The following is a 23,157-nucleotide window of genomic DNA, read 5'->3' on the forward strand; positions in this document are numbered from 1 at the left end:
CCCCACAGCAAACTCCACACTTAAATGGCCACCTATTAGAAGCACTGCTATTAAAATCAGGGACAAGATAAGGATGCATGTTATGATCTCTACTATTCAACGCACTACTAGAGCTCCTAACCAATGCAATTAAATAAGAAGCAATAAGAGGTGTACATATTAGAACAGAAAACAGGAAACCGTCACAATTTTTAAATGATATGATAGTATACCTAGAGAAACCAAGAGAATAAAATAAACTATTAAGGAATTTCAACAAAGTGATTGTATATAAAAATCAATATTAAAAAATGAATTGCTTTCCCATTTACACAAGCAATAGTCAATGAGGCTAGATAAAGATCTCTTTCAAAATTCTAATGAAAAGTAGTGTTCCCTGAAATAAATCTAACAAGAAATGTGTAAGACCTTTATGTAAGACCAAATCTATAAAAATGTACTGAAGGACATAAAGGAAAACCTAAATAAATGGAGAAATACCTTATTCATGGAAAGGAAAGCTCAAATTAGATCTGTTACTACTTATTATGCATGTGACCTTGGAAAAATTTTTGAATCTTAATCTATCTGAGCCTCAGAGTCCTCACATGTAAAATGTGAATAACAGAATTTCCCTTACAGTTATTGTGAATATTAGAACTAGGACAAGTAAATAGCATTGGGGTGCCTGGGTGGCTCAGTCGGTTAAGTGTCGGCCTTCAGCTCAGATCACAATCACACAGTTCTGGGATCGAACCCTGCACTGAACCCCACATCGAACCCCACATCAAACTCCAGAGCCCCACATCGGGCTCCTTGCTCAGCAGGGTGTCTGTTTCTCTCTCTCCCTCTGCCTGCCGCTTCCCCTTCTAGTGCTCTCTATCAAATAAATAAATAAAATCTTAAATTAAAAAAAAAAAGAAGTAAATAGCATTTTGAAAAAACCCTCAAAATCATATGCAATATTTTAATGGAACAAATGTATATATGTAACCTCAAAAAAGAGATTTATGAAAGGATACACATAAAATACCATAATTAATACCTCCAAAGAACACATAGAAATTAGAAGTTGAGTTTCCATTATCTGTAACATTTTAGTTCTTTTAAAAAGGAGGATAAATTATTTATTTTATTTTATTTTTCTCAGTGTTCCAAGATTCATTGTTTATGCACCACACCCAGTGCTCCATGCAATACGTGCCTTCCATAATACCCACCGCAAGGCTCACCCAATCCCCCAACCCCCGCCTTCCAAAACTCTCAGTTTGTTTCTCAGAGTCCACAGTCTCTCATGGTTCATCTCCTCCTCCGATTTCTTCCAACTCACTTCTCTTCTCCAACTCCTAATGTCCTCTATGTTATTCCTTATGCTCCACAAGTAAGTGAAACCATATGATAATTGACTCTCTCTGCTTGACTTATTTCACACAGCATAATCTCCTCCAGTCCTGTCCATTGTTGATACAAAAGTTGGGTATTCATCCTTTCTGATGGAGGCATAATACTCCATTGTATATATGGACCACATCTTCCTTATCCATTCGTCTGCTGAAGGGCATATTGGTTCTTTCCTCAATTTGGTGACTGTGGCCATTGCTGCTATGAACATTGGGGTACAGATGGCCCTTCTTTTCAGTATGTTTCAAAAAATAGAAACAGAAGGAAAACTTCCAGACTCCTTCTATGAATCCAGCATTCCAGCATTACCCTGACCCCCCAAACAGGCAAAAACCCCACCAAAAAGGAGAATTTCAGACCAATATTCCTTATGAATATGATGCCAAGATTCTCAACAAGATCCTAGCTAATACAATCCAATAGTACATTAAAAAGATTATCCACCATGACCAGGTGGGATATATCCCTGGGATGCAAGGGTAGTTCAACACTCACAAATCAACTGATGTGACAGAACAAATCAATAAGAGAAGAGAGAAGAACCACATGGTCCTCTCAACTGATGCAGAAAAAGCATTTGACAAGATACAGCATCTATTCCTGATTAAAATGATTCAAAGTATAGGGATAGAGGGAACATTCCTCAACTTCATAAAATCTATCTACAAAAGCCCCACAGCAAATATTATTCTCAATGGGAAAAAGCTGACAGCCTTCCCTTTGAGATCAGGAACACAAAAAGGATGTCCACTCTTGCTACTGTTGTTCAACATACTATTAGAAGTCCCAGCAGCAGCAATCAGACAACAAAAGAAATAAAAGGTATTCAAATTGACAATGAAGAAGTCAAACTCTCTCTCTTCACAGATGACATGATATTTTCTATGGAAAACCCAAAAGACTCCACCCCCAAACTACTAGCACTCATACAGCAATTCAGTAATGTGGCAGGACACAAAATCAATGTACAGAAATCAGTTGCTTAACTGGTGCAACCACTCTGGGAAACAGCATGGAGGTTCCTTAAAAAGTTGAAAATAGAGCTACCCTATGGCCCAGCAATTGCATTACTGGGTATTTACCCTAAAAATACAAAGGAAGTGATCTGAAGGGGCACGTGCACCCGAATGTTTATAGCAGCAATGTCCACAATAGCCAAACTATGGAAAGAACCTAGATGTCCATCAACAGATGAATGGATAAAGAAAATGTGGTATATATATACAATGGAATACTATGCAGCCATCAAAAGAAATGAAATCTTGCCATTTGTGACCATGTGAAGGGAACTAGAGGGTATTATGCTTAGCCAAGTAAGTCAGCTGGAGAAAGACAACTATCATATGATCTCCCTGATATGAGGAAGTAGAGAGACAACACGGGGGATTTAGGGGATAGGAAAAGAATAAATGAAACAAGATGGGGTCGGGAGACTCTTAATCTCACAAAACAAACTGAGGGTTGCCGGGGGCAGGGGGGCAGGGAAAGGGGGGTGGGGTTATGGACATCGGGGAGAGTATGTGCTGTGAGGTGTGTAAACCTGGCGATTCACAGACCTGTACCCCTGGGGCTAATAGTACATTATATGTTAATTTAAAAAAAAGAAATCAGTTACTTTATTATATACTAACAATGGAAATATAGAAAGGGAAATTAGAGAATCGATTCCATTTACTATAGCACCAAGAACCATAAGATACCTGGGAGAATATATTATTTATATAATTTCTTAAGTATAAAGGAGATTTCCTCTTTCCCCCACCATTTTGGTCTGCTTCTTTCTTTTTCCTCTGGCACAGTCCAAATCAAACTTCTCCAAATTTACCTATATTGGTTAGAGATTGAAGAACACTGACTTGAAGGTAGAAGTACCTGAAGGTATTCAGACTACATATGGATATGTATTGTGTATGGGCTTATAGTATGAGCAAGGTACATCTTTTTGTACTTTATAAGTAGTATGCATATATGTGAATTTCAGTGTTTGTGAACTATGTATAAACACAGACCACAGTTAAATAAATGAATTTCCTACCCCTGACACTGTTATTCTGTACACCACAGTGGACTGTTTTCCAACTTGAAATCCCATTCTATCTCCTATTTCTCTTTTTCTAGGAAGTTTGGTTAAAATAATGATGTTCAAAGGGCAATTAAACTTGTACATTTGCCCATCCCTTCGTACAATACTCTGCTAGGAGCCATGAGGGTTTCAGGGATGATTAAGGAAAAAGGAATGATCTCAGTCCTCAGTGAACTGACAGTCCATGGGGGATGCCCCAAAGCTGCAATAAAAGCTTAGCTGTGTGAATTCAAAGCTGTGGGGTTCAGAGACAGAATAGCTCAGTGCACAAGGATGCTCATATGGTTGACTGGGAAGAAAGGATAGAGGAAAAAACTCATTTACTAAGTGTAACCAACATGCTTACACTGCAGGGAGGAACAACTGAAATCAAAACCTCAAGACTCCTAAACACAATTTGATTTAAGAGTTTCTTCATGCTACGAGATTTTTTTTTTTTTTAAGTAAGCTCCACACCTAGCATGGAGCCTGACACAGGGATTGAATTCATGACCCTGAAATCAAGACCTGAACTAAGATTAAGAGTTGATGCTTAACCGACTAAGCCACACAGGTTCCCCCATGCTACAAAACTGTCTTATTTTTTCAATTTCAATAAAAATTACAGTTAATGTATTCCTCAGTTTAAGCTAATTAGTAGAGTGTGCCATTTCATTTCCCCCAAATTTTCCAGACTCATGAGTCCTGTTCACTCATCGGTTTCCACAGGTTGGCAATGGGTGAGACATCAAAGGGCCAGGACCCTGGGGCCCCTGGGCTGTAAACGGTTTCTCTTCCACTGCTTTTTCACACTACTGGGTTCTGACAATGACAACAACATGCCAACAGTATCCTATGCATGGAAATCTACACCTGTCAGAAAACAGATAATAGTATCCCTCTGGAGTCCAACAAACCCAAGTTTGCTTCTCACCTGTGACATCTGCTAGATTCGTGGTCTTGAGCATATTACTTATTTTTACTTAATCTCTCTGAGCCCAGGTTTTCCCAGATGGGGAAAATGGGACTAATGGTGTCACTTTACAGAGTAGGATTAGACATCATGAACACAGATTTCCCAGCACAGTGTCTGGTACATATGGCTCCATGGTGCCAAATACTTTCCCTTTTTCCTTGTTGAATGCAGGTAACTGTGCCAATATTCCTTGATACCTTTAAATAGGGCCCTCATATAATGGAGAAAGGGGTCTAAGATGAGAGAAGGTATGAATTCAGGGACTGAAGGGAAAGATGATGCATTTCAGAGCCGGCTGAAATGGTACAAATTTTAGTTTCACCTCTAGAAGCAATTGACGAATAAAGTCTCAGGCTATGACATGAGAGTTTTTTCATAACTTTTACTTGAAGTGGTTAGGAGTGACTGAATATAAGAGCTACACTTAGGACACTGGGAGGCTTCAAGAGAGCACAGAGTTAGTCCTTTGGCTGAATGAATTTAATAAATTATCTTTCAATTGGAGAGGCCTCCCTGGGTGAATCACTTTCAATTAAACAAAAATAGCCAACAGAAATCAGCCCCCACTAAAGAAGAAGAAAGAAGGAAAGAAATCATTTGATTTGATTGACTGACATTGTTTCGAACAGAGCGTGAAAGAACATGCAGAGCTTAGTTTGGTCAGAAAGACATCCTGCTGCTGATGAAATCACATGCATTTATTCAGTCCTCCAACCATTTCCTAGGTGTGACTTTTAAATATATAAATAGATCTACTCTCAAACTTATCTTCCTCCTACCTCCACCTCCAAAATGAAATCACACAGATTCTCCTCACTTTTTCAATGGAAATGTCATTCTCCACATTCAGTGGGCTTGATAATTGGTGTTATTTACCTTCGACCTCCTTTCTCCTCCCCAAAATTTCAATACGAAATCAGAAACCAACTTAGCAACTGTTTTATATTATCTCTCAGCAATGTCCCTTTCTTGTGCCAGACAGTATCCCCAATTTCTGAGTAACTGGCTCCAGCTTCTGTCTCTGATCTTTAGAATTGCCTCCCTCCATTTTAGCGTTCCCTGGGCCTGAGGACTTTACCCTACAAAATCCAATATTGGTTCTCAAGAACCAATACTTGCCTCTTATTGACTATCAATTTGTGTTCAACTCCTTTTCCAGGCATTGGAGGTCCTTTATGATCTAGTGTGACCTGATCTCCCACTAGTTTTAGGCAAGATGGTGGGGAAACCTGGGTATGGGGATGGTGTTGTCATCCACTCTTTCTGCTAACAGTTGGGATTCTGGGACCAAAAAAACCCAAACAAACAGTGTCAACACTGGCTATTGCTTTCTAGCCACAATTCACCAAATGCTAAAAGGGGGAACTCATGTGTAGTAAGGAGAGGCTTGCCCCTCTTGAGCATGGGGGGGGCGGGCATATATTTGCCTAGAGGCTGATGGGGAAGGAGCGAAGAGCTGGGATAATGCCATGAGTATTTCAGAAGTGTAGAACAACTGGCCAAACAAAGACAAACATGAGAGGCAGGTGCTTGGAGACACATACACACACAACACACATACATGTGTTTACTAAGAGTGCTAGAAGCTGTATTTATGGACTGGCATGTCACTATGGCCCCACGGCTTTGGATCTAAAATTGATTTATAATGGGGACTCATGTCTCTAAAGGTAGAGCTCATGACTGAGCAGAAAAGGGAGAGAAACATGTGCAATATCACTGTGAAGCTTTTCTATAGGCCAGTTGGCCACAAGAAGGAAATGGAGGGGTGCTCTCCTAACCACTACTGCTCTGGGACAAAGGAAGCAGGAGCAGAGAAAGGAAACTTGAACCCGCTGAATGTCTGCAGAAAGCCCATTTGGCTAATAGTAGAAAATCAGACTAGTGTTTTTATTTCCTTTGTTGACATGGAGTAAAGAAATTTAATGGAATAAAGTCCTCTGGACCGCACTCCAACAGATTTTCCTCACTTTTTCAATGGAAATGTCCTTCTCCACATTCAACAGCCTTGATAGACTTGATAATTTGTATTATTTACCTTCAACCTCCTTCCTTCTCCCAAAATTTCAATACCAAATCAGAAACTAACTTGCTAAGTGAAGCAGGCATAGAAAGCATCTTGAGAGAAGGCATTCACTCCAACTCAGAGGTCATGATTGTCAAGGAGAAACCTGGTTGTAAAAAAAAAAAAACCAAGGTCTCTAGATTTAGGCAGACACTAGGTTGTTTAAAAAAAAAAAAAAAAAAAAGCCAAGGTCTCTATATTTAGGCAGAGGAAAAAGGAATGATTTGTTGAAAAAAAAAAAAAGTGCCTGTGAAACATGATAATGCATGTTTCACATCTGAAAACAATATTTAGAAATAAGGGTAAGGGTACACAATCATGGAATACATAGGAAGATGTATATGAATTACATCATGCAAAATAGCTGAGATTGATCTGAAAATACCAGTACAAAAAACAACAACTATATTAGCCAGGAAAAGGTTAGGGGGATGTTTGGGAAGTGGGCTGGTTAATTCCAGAGCAAGAAGAGCAAAGAACACTTTGGTCTATTGCTTGGGAACAAGTATGACCAGGAGAACTTTCAGTGGTTACTGAACCACTTTTACTGACTTTTGAGGAATTTTGGAGAACAATAACAGCAACAACGAAAGGCCAAAGGTCGAGAAATAAGCTTATCTAATCTTAGATTAATTAGCAAAAATGTGGAAGAATATAGATTCTACAAACTATAAACAGTATAAGCATAATATTAATCTTAGTCAAGAATCCAAAACATATTTTATAATGATTTCAAAAGAAAAATCACATATAATTCCACTACCAACTACAACCACAATTGTAACATGTTACTTAAATTCATGAATAGATGCATGCATTTTTTTGTTTTGTTTTGAACTCCTTTTATCTCTTTTTTACTCCTTTCACATAACAGAATATGGTGACTATTATTTGGTGTTATTAAATATTCTCTGACATACAATATTGTTTTCCATGGCTATATATTTTACACATATATATTATATAAATCAACTGTGATTCATGACTTGTCCCTCATATTGTTTTTTTTATTACTCATTTCTAATATTCAGAGACTATGACCTTTAGCATTTCTGCTTTGAGGAATTTCCTAAGGTCTTATTTGTACCCTAATAATTAATATTTGTAAATGTTCTTTGGATCCTGGAAAAAAAATGTCACTCTCTGTATTTTAGATATTATGCAGCATATATTCAATCTTGTATATGAATTATATAATTATTTCAATTATATCAATTGTATAATTATATTATACAATTCCTGTAATTTATATTATTTCTTATTTGTTTACTTGGACTCTGAAAGCCCGAGAGTGGCATTTTCACTTTATTTTATTTTTTAAAGATTTTATTTATTTATTTGACAGAGAGAAAGAGATCACAAGTAGGCAGAGAGGCAGGCAGACAGAGGGGGAAGCAGGGTCCCAGCTGAGCAGAGAGCCTGACACAGGACTCCATCCCAGGACCCTGAGACCATGATCTGAGCCGAAGGCAGAGGCTTAATCCTCTGAGCCATCCAGGTGCCCGAGAGCGGCATTTTTAAATCTTCCCCACCACTGTGTTTTGGGGGCAACATTAGTTTTGCATCTGTCAACATTTACTGATGCATATATTTTCACGACCATGTAGCTTCACTGTGAACTGGACCCTTTGTTTATATAAAACAACCCTCACTGCCTTATTCAATGATACTTGTGTTAAGCTGTGTTTTGTCTTAGATCAATGTCATGACTTCTGCTTTAGTGTTTGTGTCATCTGTCCACTACACCTTGTCTCAGCATTTTAATCTTTGGGCATCCTTTCATTTCAGGGATGAATATGTAAACAATGTGTATGGCTGAGTTTTAATTTCTGGCACACAATGAAGACCTTTATTAAAAATGGGTCATTTAGTTCATTAATGGGAGCTGTTATAACTGACTATTTGATCTCATCATTTTCGTGGTCCTTTTAATTTCTTTTTAAACATTTCCTCGGCATCTCCTTTATTTTGTCTTGTTTCATATGAAGTATATATGTTTCCTTAGAGTCCTTGGGTTTGGAAGATGGATTAGTGGAAAAAGAAATTCTATAACTATTATTTTCTAAAATTAAATGTCAAGAACAGAATGACTCTCTCATAGTTGAACCAAGGAATTCAGAACATTTGATTTTCACTGTCCTATCCCTTCCCATAGACGTCAGACAAACACCAGTCTTTGCAGGTTTTTAAGAATGTAGTCTGGGGCTTTAAACCCCAACTTGCTGTTTCATAAGTTTTTGTATCAAATGCGTATCTTTTTTTGAATATATTGAATTTGCATACCATTTCATTTTTTAAAGATTTTATTTATTTGAGAGTGAGAAAGAGAGAAAGCAAGCAGGGGGAGGGGCAGAGGAAGAGGGAGAAGGAAACTCCCTACTGGGCAGAGAGTCCAACGTGGGGTTCTATGTAGGACTCGGTCATGGGACTCCAGGATCATGACCTGAGCTGAAGGCAGATGTTTAGCCAACTGAGCCACCTAGGAGCCCTTATTTTTTTAGTGTTTTTAAAATTTTTTTTTGTTTTTCTTTTTCCTAATTTTAAGTGGGCTCCACACCCAATGTGGGGCTTAAACTCATGACCCTGAGATTAAGAGTTGCATGCTCTACCAACTGAGTCAGCCAGGTGCCCCCTCCACATAATTTTAAAACTGGATCCACACAATAATTTAAACATCTCTTTTTAAGTTGGCTTCAGTACTAATCCTCTACCTTTTATAACATTACCTTCTCCACATACTGGATTCGACTTTCTATAAAACAAACTCTGCTCATTAGTTGCATCTAAGAGATTTTAATTCTGTTGTGTTTTAGTTTCCTTGCAATCTCATCTGTACCTCTGCATACTGCATTTCATTTTCATCTCTGCCTGCTTTCATTCTCTTCTGATTTGTGAAGGCCATGGTTTCCTGCCCTCTTAAAAGCATTCCAGTCTCCTAAAATATTTTCTTAGGTCCAGCTGGAGGAGCTCATTTATTTTCATTCTGTTTGCTATTCTTTGCTCCTTTATTTTGTGTTTTCCTTAGTTCCTATCTGTTTTACTCTTTACTCATTCTTAGAGAAGGAAGCATTCTACAGGTTTGATGCTTGTCAAATAAAGGTTTTTAGTCTTGTTCTCACTGAATGTTGAATTAATAGTGGCAGGTTGATGTGTACATATCCCAGGCTACATCAACTTTCTAGAATATATTATCCCAGAGAAATTCTACTTTGGATATGCACACATCCTAGGCTACATCAACTTTCTAGAATATATTATCCTAGAGAAATTCTACTTGAATTTTATTTTCCTCTTGGTCCCAGGACAATTTCTACTTTTTGGAATGCATCACAAGGGTTACAAAATGATCAAAATTTCTCAGTATTTTATCAATGTTTTAACAGATATATATATATTTTTTCACTCTAGAATGTGAAATACATTGCATATATATCCATTGCATCAAATTCCTTATATCCTTAAAATTCTTTACATACTCATTCAGTTTTGTCACTCAAAGTATTAAAGATTGATAGAAATATATTGTTTCCCACTATGAATGTTCTGACAATTTTATTCTATATATTTTACTATTTATATTATTTAGAATAAAAGTATTCATGGAGGGTATGCCTTTTAATGGATTATATCTTTTAGCCACAGTTAATGCACCATTTTACTTTGTCTAATATTAATATTGCTCTCCTTTCTTCCTTTGGTTTGCATTTTCCTGGTATATTTTTGTCTTTCCTTTTTTTCTCTCCTTTCTGTCCCACTTTGTTTTAAACAGCATATATTTAGAATTAGTTTTTGCCCGATCCATGTCTCTTTGTCTTTTAATAGAAACAATTAAGCCATTCACACTTAATGTGATAACACGTTTGACCTCACTTCTACCGTCTTATTTTATACTTTCTTTTTTTATGTTCCCTTGCTATTTTCTTTATTAGTTTTTAATCTTGGCCTTACCAGTCCAAATCTTTCTCCTAATTTTGAAGTTAAATATGGCATTTCTACTCTTATATTCATCTACTCTCTTTTCTTTTAAAAATGTATTTAGTATTTGATGTCTCTCAGCACAAAATGAGCGCTTTAGTACTTCAAGCATTTTTGTTTTTCTGGAGTAATCTGAGTTTTTAGATCCAGATTACTATCATTAAATTTCTTATCTATCTTTTTAACTAAGAACTATTTTTGACAGTTGCATTGTTTCATAACCAAATTAATAAAGTTTAAACATTAAATCTGCTCTGATTTTTGTTTATCTTTTATATCACATCATCTCCATCCCCCAATTTTAATATTCATTAATTTCCCTGTTGATCAGAATATTTTGAATACTTTTTCCACTAAATGATTTTGGTGGTCTACTTTCTGTGTATTTCTTTTGTCTGACAATATCTTTTTTTCCCCTCATGTGGTACTGAATACAGTTCTGGGTCACAATTTTATTACCTTAAAACTCCATAGCTATGTATCAACTTCCTTCTAACATTTACCACTACAAAATATCTGACACATGCTTATTAAAAATACTGTTTCTTTTCCCGGTTGCACACCAATAGATTCTTATAAATTAACAACATCCACCAGAACGTATCTTTAATTTTCCCTGGTACACAATGAGTATTTTGAATTGAAATCATAAAAATATTTCTCTATACTTTTTATAACTCATCTTCCATTTTCTCTTCTCCTAAAAAATTCCATATTTTAATATTTTAATGTGTTGAAATAGCTTCCTCTTTTTCACTCATTAGTTTTGTTTCTTTTTTTGAAAAAAAATTATTTAGAGGAAGAAAGAGAAAGTATGTGTGTGGGGGGTAAGAAGGGGGCAGAGAGGGAGAGAAGCAGACTCCCCACTGAGCAGGAAGCCCATCTCCAGTCCAATCCCAGGACCCTGAGCCAAAACCAAGAGTCAGTTGTTTAATCGACTGAGCTACCCAGGAATCCCTTTTGGTTTCTTTCTTTATGTATTTTCTATCAAAACTGTGAGAATTTATGCTCATCTTTATTGCTCTGCATTGTCCTAATGTCCATGCTTCCATTGCATGCTTTTAATTCTGCAAAATATTTTTATTTTAAAGAAAGGAAAGTTTCCTAATCTCAGATTGCTTTCTTTTGATAGTTCCTGTTACATTCTTTGGAATCTCTGTAAATAGAACTTGGACCTTTCTTTCTTTCTTTTTTTTTTTAATAGTGTCCATTTTACAGGGAGAAATTAGTTTCACATTCTTAGATGTCTTCCTTCTTCTGAACCACTAAATACTGTTTTTGTGAGCTTTGACGATGTGTTGACTCTGAGTGAGTCCCATGGCCCATCACCATGTGTTTTGGCCAGGGTGTGTCTGAGGAGAAACTAACATGATTGAGATGCTGAGGTGGTGCTTCCCATCACCAACGTGGCTAGCAGATACACACAGTATTTATATATTTAACATATATATAACATATATAAAATATATTAAGATATATGTTAAAATATTATATATGTTTTAAAATAGTGGCAAAATATACCTAATATAGAATTTATGCTTACTTACAGTGGTAAAATAAACATGACAGAAAATTTACCACTCAACCATTTTTAAGTATCCAGTTCAGTGGCATTAAGTACATTTATACTTTTGTGCAACTACCACCATCATCCATTCACAAAAATTTTTTCATCTTACAAAACTAAAACTCTATACTACTACATGATAACACCTCATTCTCCTCTTCCCAGCTCCTGGAAACCACCATTCTACTTTCAGTCTCTATGGAGTTTGACCACACTAAATACCTCCTATGAGTGAAACCATAAGTGTATGTCATTTTGTGACTGGTTTATTTCACTTAGCAAAATGTCATCAGGTTTCATCCATGTTGTAGCATGCATCAGAATCATTCCTTTTTAAGGCTGAATAACACTCCACTGTTATACATATACAACATGTATGTTATACATATACAACATTCTGTTTATTCCTTTGTCCATCAATAGACACTTGGTTGCTTCCACCTTTTGGCCATTGTGAATAATGCCGCTATATATTTAAGTGAATGAATATCTCTTTGTATTCTTGCTTTCGATTCTTTTGGGTATATATTCAGAAAAGGAACTGATGGCTCATATGATATTCCTATTTTTAACTCTTTGAGGAATCACCATACTGTCTTTAATAGTGGTTGCACCATTTTACATTCTCACCAACAGTGCACAAGGGTTCCAACTTCTCACATTGCCATCAGTTGTTTTTCTCTTTTTCTTGTTTGTTTGTTTGTTTGTTTGTTTTTGAGAACAGCTATCCTAATGGATACAAGTAGTATCTCATTGTGGTTTTAATGTGCATTTCCCTAACAATTAGTGATGCTGAGCACCTTTTCAGGTACTTATTGGTCATTTGTGCATCTTCTTTGGAGAAATGTTTTTCAAATCCTTTGCCCATTTCTTAATTGGATTATTTGGGGGGTTTTTTGGTTGAGCTTATTGAGGTCTCTACAGATTCTAAATATCAACCCACCTTCAGATATACAATTTGCAAATAATTTTCTCCCATTTTTTGTAGTCCCTGTCATTCTACCCTTAGAGATGCTAGTGAAAATTCTTCTAGGAGTTCCTTCTTTTTCATCTGTAGGCCAACTTTTCCTTCCACTATGGTGATTTATGGGTTAGTTGAGCCTTCCCCCAATACTCTTTATCATGGACTGCTGTCAAAATTTCTGACATGTGGATTACACTGGTATCCTTTTCTGTCTGTCAGTACTATAATAAATATCCTCAAATATTTGTTTATTAATATGATCAATTCAATAAAAAATCAGGGGAGTAGGCATGAGTTAAATGTGTTTTCTTCACTTCCCATTTTTAACACAGTATTTCTTAAAGGCAGTCTACCTGCACCAGAATCACCCTGAGTGCTGGTGAAAAATGCTGCTTCTGGGCCACCACTGCACGTCTCTGAATCAGAATTTCTGATGGGAAAGTCACCAGGCAAAAAATCAAAATTCAAGAACTGCGAGATTGAGGGCTGCCTTGTGAGAACTTGGGAGAGAAAGCAATGATTCCCTGGAACTAACCAAGTTTCAGAAGTCATAGCAGGTGATTCTTAAGTCATTTTGACAGGTATATTACTTATGCAGCTCAGAGACAGGATATTTAACAAAGCTTCCCAGAAGCCTCTCAGGCATGAGGGAGAAATTACTGTTGAATGCAAAGACAGGGATAATTTGCAGACATGATCATGACTGGAGTGCAGTGTCCAGTGTAGGTTCTGACATGCTCAAGAGGGCTTTTAGAGAAAACCTACTGCACTGAGGATTTACCAGAGAAGGTAAGGAATTAAAAACACCGTAGAGGAATCACTGAGGGAACTTCTTGGTTAGCAGTGGTTCTTAACTCTGTTGAATGCTGGTGTCACCTGAGGATCCTTAAAAAAAAAACCCTCAGGCCCAGCCTTGACCCCAGACCAATTCAATTAGCATCTCTAGGAGTGGAACCCAGAACTGTTAGGGCTGCAGTATTCTCCAGGTGATTTTAATATTCAACCAATGTTGAGAAGAGGACCTTGATTATAAATCTGTGAAGCTCGAATGCAGCAGAGGAAAAGAAGTGTTTCAGGAAAAAAAAAAAAATCCACCCTTGACCATGCACCTGGCAGAAGGGACACTGAAGGTCTAGCTGAGTCAGCAGATGGCTACTGGCACAGCTTGTCTATCAAGCCCAGACTCTCAGTGCTGTGAGAAACGTCCTTCCCTTCCTGAAGAGACACGGGTCTCCTTGACATGGATCTTTCAGACACTGGCAGTACATATATATCAAGATAAATGAAAATCGACTCCCATGATTTCATCAGCTCTTGTGGTTTCACCTACCTCTTAGAGTGATGATTCCCTAATCTGGGTTTCTAGCCACAGAGCTCATCTATCATCCACATCTCCACCTGGATCTCTCACGGACACTTCAAATGTAACATATCCCAAACTGACTCATTACTTAACCTATCCTGTTTCTTGGTTCTCGTGGTCAATGGAACCACTACCCTTCCAGGCACACCAGGTGGAAGCCTGGGAGCTACCCTTGGTTCATCTGCCTCCCTCACTATACTCACATCCACTTAATTACAGGTTCTTTCCTGATTCTGTCCTTCCCTCTGTACCACCTTGTTCAGTCCTCATATTACCTAAATTCCCACGGAAACCCCTCAGTGGACAGCCCCACTTTTTGTCTTCTCCCCTCTTGACGTTGTAATTGGAAGGATTGCTCTAATCTTAAAATCTGGACATGTCAGTTCCCACTTAAAATTTGCCAGTGGCCCTCTGCTGTCTACCAGGAAAGATCCACATTCTTTTATTTGACGACAAGCCCCTCCTGCCCACATTTCCAGTCTCATCTCCCAGCATTTCTTGAATCATGGCTTTGCTCCAGCAACACTGAACTGGAGACAAGAATCCTTCTGAGCTTCTGCTTATGCTGTTCCATTACCCACACTCAGGCTGTATTGCCCACATCCACTTCCTCACTTCAACCCATCCTTCAAATTTCAGCTGAAGTTCTTTTACTCCAAAAAGTAATGCCTGACCTCCTTGGTCTAATACCTTCCTAGGCTGGAGAGGTGACCCTCCTCCAAATCTCATCTAAACATAAAGGTACATGGTATCTGTTTCTGGATCTGTCCCATCCAGCTCCTGGAAATGCAGTGAGTCCTGTTCCCAGAAACTACTCCTCTGCCCACCACAGAGGGGATGTTCAGTATATATTTGCTGATTTAATGTTAGTCAAATGATTGGGTGAATCTCCTCAAGAATGTATTTGCCATGATTTGCATGATTTACAGATTAGGAACAATGGAAGCTTTGGAGCAAAGTGGAAATTTCTCCAGCTGTGGGAACATATAACTACTCACTTCCTAATGCTTGGGCAAGATCACTTTGTGATCAGCCAAAGGCTGCTGGACATCCATGTATGAGAAAATGGAGGGGACCAACTTCCACCAGTGGGTGTCCTGGGGTCAGATTCTGAGGATCATGAACGTACTTATTGATGACAATCTGGCTTGAGAGAATGGGAAACTGGATGAGAACATCCAACCCACTTCGCATTGGACTTCATGGATTTTGGAAGGAATCCTCTGGCCCTCTCAGAGACTGAAAGAGCTTTCTCTAGCTCCACTTTAACTGAAAGGCAGGGGCACTGAGGCAGCTGGTAATGGGCTGTGGGCCACTGTCCCAGAGCAGAGAAGTGGAGAAATACAGGAAGGAATGAAAATATTTGGGCCAAACATTTCAAGCATTTCAGCATCTAAGGGTCAAAGTGGCCTTGCTGACCTCTGGTTACTTGGAACTTTCACATCTAATCAGCCACTAGGGAAGTGAAAACTCAGTTTCTGTGTAGATGAAATATTGTTTGTGCCTTAAGTGAGGACCCAACTCTCCATGTAGACCACTAGAAGAGCATGGTAGGCCCAAATGGCCAGCTGGGCAGATGGGTCTGGGGTTGTCAGCAGCGATGTACCACTGAGTTTTACCTGTCATCCCTTGTCTTGCCACAAGAGACTCTTCTAGACTCCTTTCACCCCAAAGCTGAAAGAAGGCTAGGGATGTCTGTGCTGTCTCACAATCATGACTGGAATCAGGAGATCTCATGAATATGAGCCCCTGTTATCTTCTAAGTGTGGTACACATCCAAAAGATGATTATTATTCTCATGATTTTTATTAATTTAAAAAATCTTTTCTAACTTGAACCTTTTCTCTCTGTGCCCCTCTCCTGCCTTGAAGACATTTTGGCTCCATGTCCCACTTGGAAAACGAGAACCTCTGTTACGTTCTCCTTTTAAATCACAATACCAGGAAAGGATCTTGAATTTTCACTGAGGCATCAATAACGTCAGAGGTTAATTCCAAGAGGAAAGTGGACATTTCTTTAAAAAAATGAAACAAAACAAAAAACCCCCCAAAAACAAAAAAACAAAGGCTGTGCTTCTTCAGAAATGAAGATGAAGAGCTGGAGTTGTGCCCTGGGGAAGAGTGGGAGACATCAGTTCCTATCAGATATGCAGGACACTTCACCTTTAGAAAGAAGAGGATTCCACGCTTGAAGACAAAGCCCTGGAATGGGTACTCTCTAGGCTGCTTCCCTCATTTCATTTTCTATGATGATAGAAACGCTTTTATCGGCCTCAAACTAATCCAGTGTTATGGCCTAAATGAATAATGCCCCAGAGTGCTAAGACAACATGCAACTGATATCACCAGACCACTCTCCTTAATCTGTTCAGAATCCAGAGTAAGGGGTCCACTACCACCATCCTCACTGCCAACCACCATCGTTTCCACCACCATCACTACGATGGACACCATCACCTCCAAGGCAAAGACAGTTGTGATTTTTTTAATGGGAGAAATAATATATGAAAATTTCTTAACTTGAGGGGCTGATATTAATCCCAGAGAACATTCTGGAACAGATGTGGAATAAGACATTATGACTAAAGTTGTGCCCTCTAAGAACCAACAAGGGTTAACTGAAAGTAGCTTATGTCAGACTAGCAAAATAACTGCTTTGACAACATAATTGGCAGGTGGATCAGGGAAATGCCAGTGATAAAAAGTATCTGAACTTAATCAGAACCTTAGAGAAGATTCCTTTGATGAATTTTTGAAAAAGTTGAAGAAATATGGGCCGGGTAATGGTAGGAAAAGTTGAATAAATTTTCTGAAAGGCTGCTGTTTACTTAATGAATGAACATCTACCTTGAGAGAGCAAATAGTGACATGCCTCAGAATTCCCGTGACGTTCATCATTTTTATTGATGACATAGTTGAAGAGGACACACTCGTCAGATTTGGGGATGACAGGAGGCCAGCTGGAAGGGACAGTAAATACACTGGATAACAGAATCAAAGCTAAAAATATTTAGTCAAGTTGGCAAGAGAGACTAAACAAGACAAAATGAGTGACTGAGTTGAGTTGAACAGGACGAAATGAGTGATAAAAGCAAGGGCTCTATATTCACATCCCAGGTAGCATCTGTACGACGGTAGCACATGGGGGTGTGCTGCAGGTGCTACTGTTTGAGAGGAAGTTTGAAAAAGAGTTGGCTTTTTTCATTTGGCACTAGACTCACCAGTTACTATTGGCTTAGATTCCCAATTCAACCTTACAGAGTTTTTAAAAAATATATATGAAACGTAAAATGAAGGAGGTAATAATCTCTACTTGGGACTAATTCAGTTGCCCTTGAAATTCTGTATTTTACTCTTTAAGAACAAGATGGGGGGACGCACCTGGGTGGCTCAGTTGGTTAAGCGACTGCCTTCAGCTCAGGTCATGATCCCATGATCCCAGAGAACCGGAATCGAGTCCCACATCGGGCTCCTGGCTCCATGGGAAGTTTGTTTCTCCCTCTGACATTCTCCTCCCTCTCTCTCTCTCTCTCAAATAAATAAGTAAAATCTTAAAAAAAAAAAAAAAAGAAAGAAAGAAAGAACAAAGACAGGGAAAACTAAAAGAAGAATGACAATGATAGTGAAGACACTGATGCCAATGATGTATGGGGCAGGGCAGAGCAGCACGAAGAGCACTGGCTAGGGAGGCAGGAGCTGGACTGGGCCATGAACTGGCTATGAGATCCTAGCCAAGCCAGTATTTCTCTCAGAGCTGGTGATAGGCCTCTCTGAGAAGCCTGGGTGGTGGTGGTTGGCTGGTCTGCCCTCCTCAGTTCTGGCCTTCTGGTCAGACCACAATACGGGTGGGTTCCTTTCTCCCTTGTCACTCACCCAGGGACAAGGCCTCTGGAGCGCCCAGGAAAAATTCTGCACTCTTGAAATGCCACTAACACTTGCAAATTATACCAATTATTTCCCTCAGGAAGCCTTCAAATATACCCTTTCTTTGGCTCCCTGGGAAGTCAAGCTGATGGCGGTTCACATCTCCAATACCACATACGACATAAACGGAGGCAGGAAAGAAAAACGCCTAAGAGAACAGGCTCTGAAATCACAAGACTCTGAGTTAAAATGCAGCCTCTAACTTCATGAGCATTTACTTAAGACTCCCTGAGACTCAGTTTTCCTGTCTGTACAACAGGGTTAATGCCAGACTCAGAATGATGTGAAGATTATGTGAGGCAATGCATATACAAAATATAGCACTATGTTGAGCACAAAGTAGGAGACCAGTGGATAGTATATCTAATGTTACTACTCCATTTATTTACCCAGAATCCCTCTGCTTGCTTTCTCCCCTCTCCTACCCTCCTCTAGGCCAGGTACTGGGCTGGTTCTAGGGAATATGGTGGATTCACATCTCCTGTCCTCACCAAGCTCACAACCCAACCACCACTGTTTAGACCAACTTTCTACTCCAATGGCAATATTCTGCATCTGCATTTTCTAATGTGCTAGCTGTATATGGCATTTAAGTACTGCAAATGGGACTGACGTGACTGAAGAATGGAACATTCAGTTTTATCCAATTTTAATAAATCACATGAAATGGAAATAGTCCCATGTGAACATAGCACAGCTCTAGATACCTTCCTGGTACATTTCTGAGGCTGCCTAGTCTGAACAAATAAAAATGCATGGAGAGAGAAATGCACATAAAGCACCCAGGACACCACCTGGAAAATTCTGTTATTTGTTCGTTCACCACATTCAATTGTTTGTGGTGCATAAGTTCTATCCCTGGAGCCACGGTATGGTGAGAGCTGTACCTTCAATGAGCTCCCAGATTCGTGGGGGCTATGCAGAGCAGTGCATTCACCATAGTGAGGGAAGTGTATGCACAGGTGCTATGGGTGAAGCAGAGAGAGGTCTCTAACCCAGATGGGTAAGCCGGGAGGGCTCCCCAGAAAGATGGTTAAGATCTGAGCAGAGTCTTGAATAGATTTCAGAGAGGGGAGCCAAAATGTAAATTTATTCAATTTACAACAACAGGTTATATTCCAGGGCCATGAGACCCAGGGCTGGTGGCAGAGGTGGCCATGGAGCAAACACTGTCTTAGAGAAAACTTGTAGCCTAGGGCCAATTTGTTGTCTTCAAACCTTTCCCCTTTGTGTCTTTTTTGTATTGCTTAATTTCATTGCTCTTCTGCAGCCACATCTTCTTTACCTGGGTGCATTTTATTTATTTTTTTTTGGATGGTGTATATAACCTTATTTTTTAGAGCTTTATTAGTAGTCACTAACCATAACTGATTTGGTGGGGGGTAGGGAGACAGATGAACTCTGTTACATACAAGGTGACATCAACTCCCACTGTGATTTTGTGGTAGAATTCTTTTCCTTGGTAAAAACAAAAGGCTCTGTGAATATGGCCAGTGTGTGCAGAAGCTGCTATGGATTGGCTGGGCTGGCTGAATCTGGCTGTGACAGTGATACACTTTAATAGGAGTAAGGGTTATTCTCTTGACATACATGGAGAAATGGGATCCTACACACTTTTGTGTATTTTACATAATGTTTGGTTTGCCCAAAGCTAATATGTGACATCTAGCCAGAGAATTCTGCCACTGACCATTGCTCACATGAAACCAGGTACGGCTCTATATTGTATGGTTTCCATACACACAGGGGTGTGTATAAAGCTGGATGATCCCTGTGATTCTTTCTCCCAGGAGGCCAGGGGGATGCTCGGGTGGTATTGTTTGGTCTCAGGAGGCCCTGGTCTATTTGAGTCTGTAGAGGTCATTTGCTTTGATTGTGTCAGAGTCACCTCTGATGGATAGAAATGTAAACTGGTGTCGCCTTTTCAAAAAGCAGCTTGTCCTATATATCAGGAGTCTTAAAACATTCATGCCCCGTGGCCCAGTGATGCTGCTTCTGGGAATCTATCCAAACAAAGTATTTGGAAATGTATGCCAAGTTATTTGTAGTTGCTAAATGGCAAATAGGTGTAATAATATATGGCCATGAAAATGATGTTCGTGAACGACTTTGGCTATTAACACTAACTGAGGGGGACAGGGAGAGCAGAGAAGCAATAGTTACAGAGGACAGGCAATCACTCAGGACTCAGCCTGGGTTTAAATCCTGGGTCTACCACTTACTAGCTGTGTGGGAGGGGCAAGTCACCTGACTCTGTGGGGTTGGCTATAATACTTGCCTCAGAGAGTCTTCTGAGAATTAAATGACACAATGAATATAAAAGAATTAGCACATAAAACATACATTTAGTAGATAATCAATGTAGGCTCACTATAGGTTACATGATCACAGGGCAAAAAAAAAAAAAAAAAAAGGAAAGAAAAGAAATATACCAATATAGCAACAATGTGGAAATCAGGTGGACGAATTGTGGGTGGTGGTTGATTCTTTGCACACTTACCAACTTCCCCATTTTTTTTCATTCAACAGTAAATGATTTTCACACTAAAAAAGTATATGTAACGATGGAATACAATACGATTTTTTTTTTTTTTTAAGAATTTTACCACAACTGTCCCTTCTTCTTCCAAAGCAGAAGCAGGGGGCAGCCTCCTCCCCCAAGCATCAGCAGGAGAGGGAAGAGTTAGTACTTTGTGGGTTCTCCCCTGGCAGCGCCTCAGAGTGCAGAGCTGGGACCTCTGGGTGCCACCTGTTGAAAGTGCTCTGTGGCAAGTTGTGGAGAGTTGTAGGGGGAGTTGGAACTGGTGTCCCAAGGGATTTCTCCTATCTCAGAGAGTCTAGATTTGAAGATGCTCTGGTATTTATCATTTTCTTCCCATGTTTGATTGATCTGATCCAAACACTGAACTAAAAGTGTAAGGTGGGGAAGACTCCTCTACTGGCACCCCTCCCAGAAATACCTGAGATAATGCCTAGAGTGATACACATAAACCCTACCCAGACACATAAACATTCAGGGTGACCCGCAAAGAGAAGACTTAGACCAGGAGTACAAGAGGGAAGTTAGCTTAGTTGCACCTGCTTTATTTAATGCATATAATTTATATGCAGAATGGCAAGTCCAGCCCTTTTTAACACGTCAAGCCGCCGCAAAGTCCCTTCCCACGTTAATTAGGACACTTCCCTGGAATGAGAGGATCATAAAGCCCAAAGGTAGGGGTGTGTGCATATGTGCGTATATGTACGTGACCAAGCGTGATGACAACTGCCCTGACGATCTAATGTCCTTCACTGACAACGAGGGTGCCCTGTGCTCCAGCAAGTGGCTCTGGGGACTGTATTTTACACAAAGCATCCCAGGCACCGTAATCACGGACTGGTTCTCCCCACTGGAACCTGAGGGCCAGTTCCCAGCCCTCTGTCCTGACCCCTGCCCCTCATCAGTTTCTACCGCCGGTGCACACCTCCAGACCCAAGATGGTGCCCCCCAGACCATGAAACGAAAGAACGACAAAGAGCGCTGCCGGGCCCTCCTGGGACGGCGAGGTCACCGTATGCTAATGCAGTCCTAGGAGCCGGCGGGGTCGGGCCGCGCCAGCCCGCCAGCGCGTCGGCGGGTTCTCAGCTCTCCCGCGCACCACTGCGGCGCAGCCACCGATCACCGCGCGCTGCCGCAGACCCTCGGCGGTGGGGAGGAGGAGTCGTGCCCGCCACGCTGAGCTCCGCAGCTGGATCGCTCACATCTGGAGACGCCTCCTCACTCCTGTCCCAGGCTTTCCGCTGCAGCGATGGCGGGCGTAGGGGAGGCGCGGCAGAGTCACCTGTAGGGCCTTCCAGAACTCCGCGGGCCCCCTCCGCAAATTCTAGCCCACCCATCCAGAGGAAGAAAAGGTCCGAATACTCGGGGTGAGGTGACTAGTGGAGTTTTGGAAAGCCCCACAGGTGATACTAGATACGCGCCCTTCAAGACGCACATACACGGGCACACATGTTGTGACTCGGTCACCAAACAGGTCAGCTTTATATTCTCTCTCGACCCTCCTCTTCCTCCCTGGCTTGTATTTGCCCAAGGTGTCTGTGTTCTCGCCAGCCTCCCTTCAAGCTCCCCTAGCTCAGAGGCTTTGCGGACTGTCCCGAAGTCCTGGAACCCCGCGAGACCGTCAGAGGCTTTGGCGGCCAGACGTTAAGAAAAGTGTCCCTGCTCTTCGCCGCCCTTGGGCACCCTCGCGCGCGAAGGCTACCAAGGAAGCAAGTATGCCTAGAAGGGGAAAATCTGGCCAGATGCTGGAGCCAAGTGCCGGGAGCAAGGCTGCCTCCCGCCTGCACACCTTTGGGTCGTGGAAGGTCTTCTCAGTTGAAGAGGGAGTCGATGACCCACCCGTGCCGGTCCCGCGTCCCCAGCCCTCCAGCGGGGCGTCTCCTCCCACAGGGGCTTTGCGGCAGGTGGCGGCGCCGGGGTGGGCACAGTGGCGTCGCCCGAGGCTCCCTTCCCTGCCCGCGCGACTGGCTCCCGCTCTGCCCTCGTTTCCCAAGTTGCGGCCGCCCGCGCCCGAGAGCCCCGAGCCCCCTCCGCTGCGCGGGCGGCCGTCTTACCTCACCATGCAACACTTGGTTGCGCGGTTCCCCGGGGCGCTCCTTCCTCGGGGCTTATTCCCTTACTTGGGAGGAAAGAGGAACCGAGAGACCGAAGGGGGACGGAGGCTGCGGTCTGGGCTCCTTCCCGCCGGCGTAGCCCTCTCAAGAAGGGAAGCAGCCCCCTCTCCCGGGAGGGCGCCGCGGGGCCGGGGCGGCCGCGCTGGGGCTAGGCAGAGCCGGGGTCCTGCGCCTGCCAGCGGATCCTCGGCCCCAAAGCAGTGCGTCCCCGCTGCCCGCTACTACGGCA

General features: G+C 41.0%; 1 protein-coding gene across 4 annotated transcripts in view; it reads right to left on the minus strand.

Moving 5' to 3' along the window:
• Nucleotides 1-23,157, minus strand: part of DGKG (diacylglycerol kinase gamma) — a 209,871-nt gene extending 186,714 nt beyond the window's left edge. For all 4 annotated transcript variants that reach the window (XM_004745198.3, XM_013052598.2, XM_004745197.3 and 1 more), the window contains exon 1: nucleotides 22,869-23,157. The gene's annotated coding sequence lies outside the window, so the exon portion shown is untranslated. The remainder of the gene's footprint in view (nucleotides 1-22,868) is intronic.

This window comes from Mustela putorius, unplaced genomic scaffold (assembly GCF_011764305.1).
Source record: "Mustela putorius furo isolate JIRA1106 unplaced genomic scaffold, ASM1176430v1.1 tig00003834_pilon_pilon_pilon, whole genome shotgun sequence".
Classification (NCBI taxonomy): domain Eukaryota; kingdom Metazoa; phylum Chordata; class Mammalia; order Carnivora; family Mustelidae; genus Mustela; species Mustela putorius.